This window comes from Hibiscus syriacus, unplaced genomic scaffold, assembly GCF_006381635.1.
Source record: "Hibiscus syriacus cultivar Baekdansim isolate YM2019G1 unplaced genomic scaffold, ASM638163v2 tig00112130_pilon, whole genome shotgun sequence".
NCBI lineage: Eukaryota > Viridiplantae > Streptophyta > Magnoliopsida > Malvales > Malvaceae > Hibiscus > Hibiscus syriacus.
In genome coordinates, this window is record NW_024063260.1 from 49,256 (window position 1) to 61,637 (window position 12,382).

Sequence of the window (12,382 nt, forward strand, 5' to 3'; positions counted from 1 at the left end):
GATCTGGCAAGATCCAACGGTCCAGATGGCTCCAGATGGAAACCCTAGGGTCTGATACCCTAGGGCCACGCGGCTGCCGACACTCTTTCGCCGCCTCTGCCGCTGCCACGTCCCAACCGAAGACTCCAGAAGCTAGAACACCAGCCGTCCACGCCATGGCTACGGGGTGAGTCACCACTGGTAGTCCGGTGACTCACCGAGAGCCCCTCTTCGGACCGGTCCGATGGCCACACCGGTGGTGGCTATAAAAGCCACCACCCGAACCTGAAAAAAAGAAAGAGACAGAGAGACAGAGACGACACAGGAAACCGAGAGAGATACAAAGAAACTAGATACTAAAAACTACCAACGATCTCAACAATCAGTAGCAAAGAAACAGAAAAGAAAGAAAAAGGAAGAGAAAGACTTACCGAGGAAGTCAAACGCCGGATCTCATCAAAACCTTCGAAAAACCGAAGGTATTCTTTTTAGATTTGCTCCGATTGGGAGCCGTTTAACGGAAAAGAGCATCGGAACCGTCATTAGGACGGTCCGATCTATGTTTAGATGTAAAAAAAAAAAATTTCCGGCCACCGAAGACGGTGGCCGGCGGCGGCGGTTGACGGCGAACGAACGCCGACTGACGGCTGCCGGCCGACTGGCTTCTCTCTGTTCTAGAGAGAAGCGAGAGAAAATTTTTTTCTCTCAAAGAAGAGAGAGAGAGGAGAAGTAGAAATGAAGACTGGCCCTTCGGGCCAGCCGGTTTGGACCTTTTATAGTCCTTCCCGAACGACGTCGTTTCGGGAAGGACTATGCGTGTAATTAGAGAATAGTTAAACCCCGTCCGCAGTCCTCCCAGCTTGTAAACTTTACATTTTAGTCACTAAATTGAATTTATAATAATTTTAATTTGATCTCGAAATTTTATTTTTATTCATTTTAGTCTTTTTTATTAAAATAATATATTTAGGATAAATAACAGATTTAATCCCTTAATTTTAATAAATAATATTTTAATCCTTATTTTATATTTTTAATTTATTTTATTCTAATATCCGAATTTTAGATAATTTTGTTTTAGTCACTAAATAAATAAAAATAAAGAAATAATATATTTAATCCCTATAATTTTGATTAATTATGAATTAGATTTTTAATTTTATTTTTATTGTAATTTAGTCAGTTATTTTATATGCTTTCATTTATTTTATTGTTTTTAAATATATTGTTTTAGTAGTATTTTTATTTTTATTTTATTTTATTGTTAAATATTTTTATGTATTCATAAATATATATATAATAAATAATAATTTTTAAATATTTATTTTAATATCGAAGAAAATGACAGTCTTAATACAACTGGATGTCCTATTCTGATATTTTAAAAATAAAAAGTAAACAATATTATTTAAATTAATATTATCAATATCAAAGAAAAGAGCTGTCTTAAGGCACCTAGAAGTCCTTTTCTGATATTTTAAATAAATTTATATAATTTTGAAATAATAAGATTATAAATTAAATATATTTTTGAATTTTTAAATTTTAGAGACAATTTATAATTAAAAAGTACCAATTGAGGGCGTTGTAGGGGTGCTAATCCTTCCCTAAACGTAACCGACCACGAATCCCTTTTTATTAAAAAGAACGAATTTTTGGTTATAAAACGCAGATCAGTTCATTTTTTTATTGATGTTTTCTTAAAACTCTTTAAAGAAAATAATTTTTAGGTATTCGACCTACCTGATCCAAAAGGCCGATGGCGACTCACAAATTATTTTCAAAATTATTTATTCACATCAATTTCTCTGCCAAGTATCATATTTCGTGCCCGGACGAAAACCGGTTGCGACAGCTTGGCGACTCCGCTGGGGACCGGTCAAACTTTTAAAAATCAATTATAAATTGTCTCTATTAATTAAAAATTAAAAATTCATATATTTAATTTTAATTTTTAATTCTTTCTTTTCTAATTTTTTATTTATTTATTATTTTTATAATATTTATATGTTTTATTTGCAAGTATTTTATTTCATTATTTATTTTTCTGTCAAAGGTTTGAACATTTCTCCTCACACACAACACTTGCATTACATAACATAAAGCTCTATAATTGAGTTGTCCCTTTTAAGTGGGAGTGAAAGCGACGTCTTCGTGAGAATTTATTCTCCGTGTCAGACCTAGCAAGTAACTTTCGGGGTTCATATGCTCTATGTCTTCGTGAGAATTTATTCTCCGTGTTAGGCATAGAGAAATGTATCCCCTCGAATTGAACTCGATCCACTTTAGTCTGTGATGGACTAGGATTGAGGGTTAGCAACCCAAGGGGGCACTAACAAGGACAATTCAAGTACCTTTACTCCTAGATCTGAAACTCTGCATATAAAAAACCTTAGAAACTCTTCCGATCAGAAGTCATGCCGAAATTTTGTCCAAAATAGGTGTACACACAGGAGAAATGAATTATGATTTTCCTGTTAATTTATTTATTGATTAAATTACATGTTTATTTAAATTATTTAAATTTAGAAAAGCATGTTTAAATAAAGAATATTTATGTAAATGTTATTATTAAATTTCTTTATTATGAAAACTAATTTATTTACTTTTTGTGTGTTCTTTATTTTTCTGTTTGCATAGCATCATACAGGATAAAAGACATTGATCCTTGTGTTAATTGTCTCATTGGAAAGCCTTCATCTATGGATAAAAAGTGTTCAAATCAAGTAATTCTAAACTCAGAAGTAAGACAGTGGGCTGAAGACTTACAAAGACGAGAAGGAGACAGTCTGCAGGATGATCATGTATCTGACTTGGCCAGTTATGCTCCAGTTTCACTAAAAAGAAATGATATGCAAGATTTGCGAAGCATTTGGGAAAGTTGGGATTCAAACAAAAAATTGCAGTTTTATCAGACTTACGGAGACATCCCATATTTGCTCTATGTTGAAGTTGATGATGAATTACTCAGAGCCCTAATTCAATTCTGGAATCCAGGGTACAATTGCTTCACTCTCAATAAGGAAGACTTGGTCCCTACTATTGAAGAATACACAACTTTGCTACATATCGAAGAGGCTTTGGAGAATCAAATCTATTCAAAGTCAATTAAAACTCAACCCTTTCGAGTTAAATTAGCAAAAATTGCCGGGGTACGAGAAGAATGGGTAGCAGCCCGTACAAAACAAAAAGGCGAAAGCGAAGGCATTGCTTGGACCAACATTAAAGAACTTATTCAGAGCCATCCAGACTCTAAAGTACGATTCGATTTATTTGCTCTGGGTATATATGGTATGGTCATCTTCCCAAAAGTATTGGGATATGTTGAAGCTGCAGTGGTAGATTTGTTTGAACAGCTACTGAAAAAGACTAATCCTGCTTCTGCAATTCTAGCAGAGACATTCAGATCGTTAAATGCTTGTAGAAAGCTAGGAGGTGGACGATTCTCAGGGTGTACCCAGTTGTTATATGTTTGGGTCCGTAGCCATTTCTGGAGGACAGAAAAGGTTTCATACCGACGCTTTAATACGGATTACTCACCATTAAAAGAATTTCTGGAGCAGGAATGGCCGAAAGAAATTAAGAAAGATATGTGGATTAATGCCTTTCGAAATCTGCAAAGCAATGACATTGTTTGGCGAGCCCCGTGGCAAATACAAAGGGAATTCTTTTACAGGTGTGGTGATTACAACTGGATAATACTGCTCGGATTATGGGGAGGAATTGGATATGCACCACTTCTGGTCATAAGACAGTATGAAGGTCGTCAATTTATACCTGTCACTGCTGGATTACAGTCATCTGAGTTTGCATTCCATAGTAAAAATTATAAAAGAAGTATTATGGAAGTTGTTACAGCTTGGAAAACAACTTTTTGCATCCGAGCTAAAGCAGCAAAAGAAATGTTAACTCCTGATTATGAAGAATGGAGATCTGTCAGGAAAAACGAAAATATTCCTCTACCAGATCAAAATGAAGATATCTCTATGGAAAATCGCATTAAGGTGGTTCCGTCAGAGATTGAAATCTTGAGAGCTGAGTTTGAAGCAGAAAGAGAAGGCTGGTCGAAAGAATTAGAGAAAATGAGACAAGATAAAGCTATGTTGGGGGTTGACATTGACTTTCATTCATCACAATGTGCAATGTTGAGAAAAGATAAAGAAAAAGGTGAGGATGAGTACAGAGCCTTACAGAAAAATTACCAGGAGTTATATAAATCCCGGAAAGCATCAGGATCAAGCCAAGCAACAATACAGATGACCAGAGAATTGAACATCGAGAAAAGACGAGTTGAAGATCTGAAAGGAAAGAATAGCCGTCTACTCAAAAGCCTGGAAAAAGGAAAGCAAAAAATGGAAGATTTTGAGGTCGACAGAAGAGGGCGAATTATAAAAAGCAAGGCTGAACACCGCGAGATCATGAATGAAATACAAAAAGAAAGGGATCGAGCTAAAGATTTAGAAGAAATGAAGAATGACATCTTTAATAAATTTGAAGGTGAGAAAAATATCATGTTCAAGGGATTTGAATCTGAAATGAACCAGTTGATTGCTGAACTTGAAGTCAGAGGCCAAAAGATGGAAGAATCCAATATTGAAAAAGAAAAATGGGAGCTAGAAAGAAAAAATTTCAACACCAGACTTGAGGTAGAGCAGGAGGTGGCTAGCAATTGGATGCAAAGATGCAGAAACAAGGATGTTCAAATCCAGAAGCTTAATCAAAGAACGCAAGAAGCACGAACAAAACTTGAAGAAGATCTGGATCAGTCTAGAAACAAAAACTCAGAGTTTAATGCTTACATTTTGCAACTTGAAGAATCATTGTTTCAAGAAAAGGTTCGTCTAGGGCCTAATGATCTCAAAGAAAGTAATGAAGAAAATGCTTCACTGCGAAGACGCATTAGAGATCTTGAAAAAATTCTGCACAATTGTCAAGTCAGAATCACTGAGTTAGAGCAAACTCTTGAAGGAACGAATGAACAATGGCAAAAGTCAACTGAGTTCTATGTTGAAAGAAGTGAAGAAAGAAGTAATATGGTGTTCGAGGCCATGGTTCAAATGAGCGAAGTTGCTAGATATGTTGGGGAACTAGCTGTTGAAGCCAAAATAATTGAGCATCATGTTGATCCAGTTTCTAAGTACGGAAAGAAGGTTTCATGGTTAATGAAAGAAATTATAGAGCTTAATAGGAAATCTATGCCTTATCTGTAGTTATGAAATATTATAAAGAAACTTTTGTATGCCAATGAAAGTTGTTCTATGACAGTTAACTTTTTGGGATCAATGTTTTTTACATACATGCATTTTGCATACATTCATCATTCATTTCATAATTTTCGCTATGAATTATTATTTTATTTATTAAGATAAAATTCATTAATTAAAATTTGAAAAAATAATATTAAAAGATTTTTCAATCGCAGTTATTCTGGCCAAAAGAGAAATACTACATCACTACGGTACTAGACAAGCTACTAAGAGAATTATGGAGGACAAAATACAGCGTATTGAGGAACAGCATCATAAAGAACAAGAAGAAATGAGAATGAAGTTAGAAAAAATTGAAGCCAGTATTGCAAATTCACAAGACAGAATGATGCAGAAAATAGAGGACATGTTTAAAAGGCAGGCTATCATTGGAAAAATGCCTGAAAATCCTGTATCTTTTGATCAAGAACCTATGTATCCTCTAGGTTTTCCACCAGAACCAATTTATCACTCTGGTACTACACCTATACAAATCAATGCTCGTACATCTGCATTACAAGAAGTCAAACCACATGAAGATCAACAAGTGAATCCTGCATCTTCAAGCAAAAATCCGCTTATATCAGATGTGAAAATAGGGGATCTTAATACTGATCATTTGATCCCGGATTTGAATGAGCTGAATGAGAAATAAAAAGTAAATGAAGAACTGACCAGACAAATCAAGAGCTTAGAAGAACGAATGAAATCCGTAGAAATAACTGAATCATTCTATGGGTTTGATGCTAGTGAGTTGAGTTTGGTTCCAGACCTAATCCTTCCCATCAAGTTCAAGGCTCCCGAATTTGATAAATATGATGGTACTACATGCCCTTCATCCCATATTACTATGTTTTGTCGCAGAATGGCAGGATATGTGAAGGACGAGAAATTGTTAATTCACTGCTTTCAGGATAGTTTGACAGGACCGGCTTTAAAATGGTATACTCAATTGACCAAAGCTAACATTAGATCCTGGAAAGATTTGGCTAAAGCATTTTTAGAGCAGTATCGCCACGTAACAGACATGGTTCCTGATAGATGGACTCTCCAAAATTTGGAGAAAAAGAATAATGAAACATTCAGACAGTATGCCCAGAGATGGCGTGACACTGCGGCCCAAGTTCAACCACCTTTATCAGAAAAAGAGGCCACAGTAATATTTGTTCATACATTGAAGGCTCCTTATTTAAATCATCTAATGGGTAATGCAACCAGAAATTTTGCAGATTTGGTCATTTCTGGAGAACTCATTGAAAATGTCTTGAAAAGTGGCAAAATTGAATCAAATGAAGGGTCTAGTTCCAAAAGACCTACGTACCGGAAAAAGGAGAATGAAGTCAACAATGCAAATTCTTACAGCAAGGATTCATCGAAAAGTGTTACAATAACCCAGCCAAGGGTTAAGAAAGAGGAAATAAACACTAATCGAGCAGATTCCAGAGGATCTCGAAAGGAAAATGAAAGGTTGTCTTTTACACCTTTACCAGTACCATATGCAGAGATCTATGATTCGCTGTTAAAAGCAGATGTTATACGGCCCTATCCTTTGGTTCCCATGCAACCACCATTCCCTCCTTGGTATGATACAAAGGCACACTGTGTTTACCATGAAGGAATTACAGGTCATTCTATTGAAAATTTTTTAGCATTCAAAAGGGTGGTACAAAATTTGATCAACACTGGGAAGTTGGAATTCAATACACCATCTGCATCAAATCATCCATTGCCAAATCATGGAGATAAAAACGTAAATGCAATTCAGGAAGAGAACAGAAAGAAAGCAAAGACTGACATTTCTGAAATTAAATCTCCGTTTGTTTGGATATTCCAACAACTTTCTTTAGCCGGTATGATTCCACAACAATTCAAGCCAAAACAGAATGAAGGCAAGAATTATTGTGAATATCATCAGGAGAAAGGGCATAAAATTCAACTATGTCCTGAGTTTAGGGATTTGGTGCAAAAATTGATGAACAACAGAGAAATAGAATTCTTTGAAGAAGAACCCGGGAAAAAAGAAGATGATGTTTGCTCATCAGAGGATTCTAAACCAAATCAAAGAATAAATGATCCTGTGATCATTAATGTGAAATCATCTACGGCGATTCCTGCACCAATAAAGCCTAAAGTAGTTATTACCACTCCTCTACCATTTCCATACAAAGATACCCGCAGGGTACCTTGGAATTATACTACCAATGTTTCAATGGTAGGAGGATCTGTTTCTCTAGAAAAAACAGAAGAGAAAATACAAAGTCTGAGTACCACATCGACGTCTGAAGCAGTGAGCGAGGTCGGTTTCTTTACAAGAAGTGGGAGATGTTACTCTCCCGAAACATCCAATGCTTCAGAACAAGTGAAAGCAAAAGGAAAAGCCATGGCAATACCTCAGAAGGTATTTGAGGATGAATCCCTTCCAGCATTTAATGAGCCTGTGACAGAAAAACAAGCTCAAGAATTTTTGAAATTTTTGAAACATAGTGAGTATAGTGTGGTTGAACAACTACACAAACAACAAGCGAGAATTTCTATTCTTGATTTATTGATGAATTCAGAAGCACATAGAAATGCTTTGATGAAAATCCTCAATAAAACATTTATCCCCGAAGATATATCCCTCAATAAACTTGACAGAATTGTGGGACATATAGCCGCTGACAATTACATAACGTTCACGGATGATGAAATACCGGAAGGCGGAATGGGGTCAGTAAAAGCTTTGAACATCACGACACATTGTCATGGTCATGTGTTACCAGGAGTATTGATTGACAATGGATCCGCTCTCAACTTGATGCCTCTAGTTACACTTCAAAGAATGCCTCTGGATCAATCACACATGAAAAGTTATCAGAATGTGGTACGAGCATTTGATGGTACTAAAAAAGAAGTGCTTGGGAAAATGGAAATACCGTTGTTAATCGGCCCAGTCGTGTACAATATTGACTTTGTGGTGATGGACATCCACCCCACATATAATTGTTTATTAGGGAGGCCATGGATTCATTCAGCAGGAGCCGTTCCTTCTTCATTACATCAGAAATTGAAATTTGTTGTTGAGGGACAACTAATATGCGTCAGTGCTGAAGAAGAAATCATTGCGTCTGTAACAAGCGATGTTCCATATATCGACACCAATGATGACGCTCTTGAATGCTCTTTTCGAGCTCTTGAATTTGTAAATGCAACCTTTATTGCAGAAGGAAGCAAAATTCCATATCCCAGATTGTCTGATTGCACCAAGATGACGGTACAACAAACTTTAGGCATCGGAGCTAAAGCTGGAAAAGGGTTAGGAAAGAATCTTCAAGGGATTTCAGTTCCTGTCAGTATAAAGATGAAGAAAGACCGTTTTGGGCTAGGGTTTAAGCCCAATCTTCAGCAAAAGAACAAAGAGATGCAAAGAAGATGTGAAGACAGAAAGGCAAAATTGAAAGGAGGAGAAATCTTTTGGAAACACATGTCTTTCCCACAGTTGAAGACCACATTCAGATCAGGGGGAACAATTAATGTAGAACAACAGCTTGTTGAAGCCTTTAAAGAAGAAAAGTTGACGAAAGATCAAGACATAGTTGAAGAAGCTATGAATGGATTATTTATCAACATGATCATGAATGACAACAAGACTGGCAAATATTTGGATAGGATTCGCCCATGTTTTCCTGGAGAAACACTCAACAATTGGACCACTGAAGATCTTCCTATAGTTTTTAATATTAACGCAGAGTAATATTCAGAACTAATCTTTATGTTTAGCTCAAAAATATGAAAACTTTTTGTTATCTTGTAAAAGAAATTATTTTAAATATAAGAAATTTTCTTTAAAATTTTCAGATGGCAATCATTCTTTACATTTTCTTACATTTTTACATTTATTTATTTCATAAATTTACTATATTCTTTCGGAAATATGTCCGACTTAAATTTGCAGGTGTCACCGTGTTAATAGCATGTGTATTCCTAAATTTAATCCAGTGATAAATTTAGAGCAACTTATATGTCTGGAAGAAATCAATGGTTGTGAGGATGAACTGGAATGTGATGTTCCTACCGAACTATTAAGATTGGTAGAAAAAGAAGACAAACAAATTCTACCCCACAAGGAAGAGGTTGAAAATGTGAATTTGGGAACAGATGAAGAAATGAAAGAGGTGAAAATTGGTACTACTCTGACAATCCAGATAAAACAAGAATTGATAAATCTCCTTCAAGAGTTCAAAGATATCTTTGCATGGTCTTATCAAGATATGCCTGGTTTAAGCACAGATATAGTGATACACAAGCTTCCAATCAATCCAGAATATAAACCGGTCCAACAAAAGCTCAGAAGAATGAGGCCAGAAATGTTGTTGCAAATCAAAGAAGAAGTGATGAAACAAATCAATGCAGGTTTCCTACAGGCATCTAAATACCCAGAATGGGTAGCCAACATTGTTCCCGTACCAAAGAAAAATGGGAAAGTTCGAATGTGTGTGGATTACAGAGATCTCAACAAAGCTAGTCCGAAAGATAGTTTTCCCTTACCCCACATAGACACATTGGTGGACAATACTGCAGGGCACGCATGGTTTTCATTTATGGATGGATTTTCAGGATATAATCAGATAAAAATGAATCCTGAAGACATGGAAAAAACAACATTTATAACCATGTGGGGCACATTCTGTTATAAAGTGATGCCATTTGGATTGAAAAATGCAGGGGCAACATATCAAAGAGCCATGGTAACTTTGTTTCATGACATGATGCACAAAGAGATTGAAGTATATGTAGATGACATGATTGCCAAATCCCGAACTGAAGAAGAACATATTCAAAATTTGAGGAAACTTTTCCAGAGATTGAGGAAGTATCAATTAAAGCTCAACCCCGCTAAATGCACTTTTGGGGTAACTTCTGGGAAAATTTTGGGATTTGTGGTCAGCAAAAAAGGAATCGAGATTGATCCAGATAAAGTCAAAGCAATTCAAGATCTTCCACCACCCAATACAAAAAAAGAAGTTCGAGGCTTTTTGGGAAGATTAAATTATATATCTCGGTTCATTTCTCAATTAACTGACAAATGTGATCCAGTGTTCAAATTACTTCGAAAGAACAATCCTGAAGTCTGGAATGAAGAATGTCAAGAAACTTTGGATATTATTAAGAAATATTTATCCAATGCCCCCATTTTAGTATCACCAATGCCTGATAGACCATTAATTCTCTACTTGACGGTCTTCGAAAATTCGATGGGATGTGTACTAGGACAGCATGATGAATCTGGAAGAAAAGAAAAAGCTATTTATTATCTGAGCAAGAAATTTACTGATTGTGAAATTCGATATCCACCAATACAAAAATTATGTTGTGCCTTGGTGTGGACTACTCGAAGACTCAGACAATATATGTTATACCATACTATTTGGTTGATATCCAAACTTGATCCTTTGAAATTCTTAATGGAATCACCAACTTTGACAGGCAGAATGGCTAGATGGCAGATGTTATTATCTGAGTTTGATATTGTATATGTCAACCAAAAAGCGATAAAAGGAAGTGTAATAGCTGATTTTCTGGCCAGTCGTGTATCAAATGATTATCAGCCTTTGAACTTCAATTTTCCCGATGAAGATTTGTTGTGCATATCCATGAATTAAGAAGTCAGAACAAATGATGAATTTGCAACTTGGAAGCTTTACTTTGATGGAGCATCTAATGCTTTGGGACGAGGAATCGGGGCAGTGTTAATTTCTCCAGAAAATATTTATTATCCCTTTACAAGTAGACTGGAGTTCTTTTGCACCAATAACATGGCGGAATATGAAGCTTGTGTCATGGGGTTGAAAGCAGCTATAGAAATAAAAATCAAATTTCTCAAGATATATGGAGATTCATCATTAGTGGTGTATCAATTGCGAGGAGAATGGGAAACAAAAGACCCCAAATTGTTGGAATACCGAAATTTTACACTCGAATTAGTGAAAGAATTTGAGAAAGTTACCTTCAATTATCTCCCTCGAGAAGAAAATCAAATGGCAGATGCTTTGGCTACATTAGCTGCTATGTTTCAGGCAACTAAGAAAGTTGATATGATGCCAATCAAAATGCAAGTATATGAAATTCCTGCACATTGTTATAGTGTGGAAGAAGAGGTAGATGGTAAACCATGGTATCATGATATCCTGCAATATATCAAAAATCAAAGTTATCCACCAAATGCATCGGAAATTGATAAAAGAACCTTGAGAAGAATGGTTGCTGGATATTTTCTTGATGGAGAGATTATGTATAGAAGAAGCAGTGATCAAATGCTATTGAGATGTTTAAATACCAACGAAGCTCGAAATGTCATTAAAGAAGTACACAGTGGAATATGTGGAACACATGCAAATGGTCTTTCCATGGCCAGAAAAATAATGAGATATGGATACTATTGGGCTACCATGTATACAAATTGCATTGATTATGCTAGGAAATGTCATAAATGCCAGATATATGCAGACAAGATTCATGTACCCCCATCTCCTTTACATGTAATGACAGCACCCTGGCCATTTTCTATGTGGGGAATAGATGTCATTGGTGCAATCACTCCAAAAGCATCGAATGGACATTGTTTCATCCTTGTGGCAATTGATTATTTTACCAAATGGGTTGAAGCTGCTTCATATACTAATATTAAGAGGTCCACAGTCTGCAAATTCATAAAGAAAGAGATAGTTTGCCGATATGGCCTACCAGAGAGGATCATTACAGACAATGCTCTGAACCTGAACAACAAAATGATGACCGAACTTTGTGCACAGTTTAAGATCAAACATGAAAATTCAGTGGCATATCGTCCAAAGATGAATGGGGCAGTTGAAGCAGCAAACAAGAACATCAAGAGAATCATTACAAAGACCACTGAAACTTACAAAGATTGGCACGAAAAGTTACCTTTTGCTCTATATGCATACCGAACTACTGTTCGAACATCTACTGGGGCAACGCCTTTTTCTTTAGTCTATGGGATGGAAGCAGTATTACCAATTGAAGTTGAGATTCCATCACTTCGAATATTGAGAGAAATAAAATTGGATGAATCTGAATGGATCCAAGCTAGATTTGATCAATTGAACCTTATTAAGGAGAAAAGATTGAAAGCTGTTTGCCATGGACAGATGTATCAA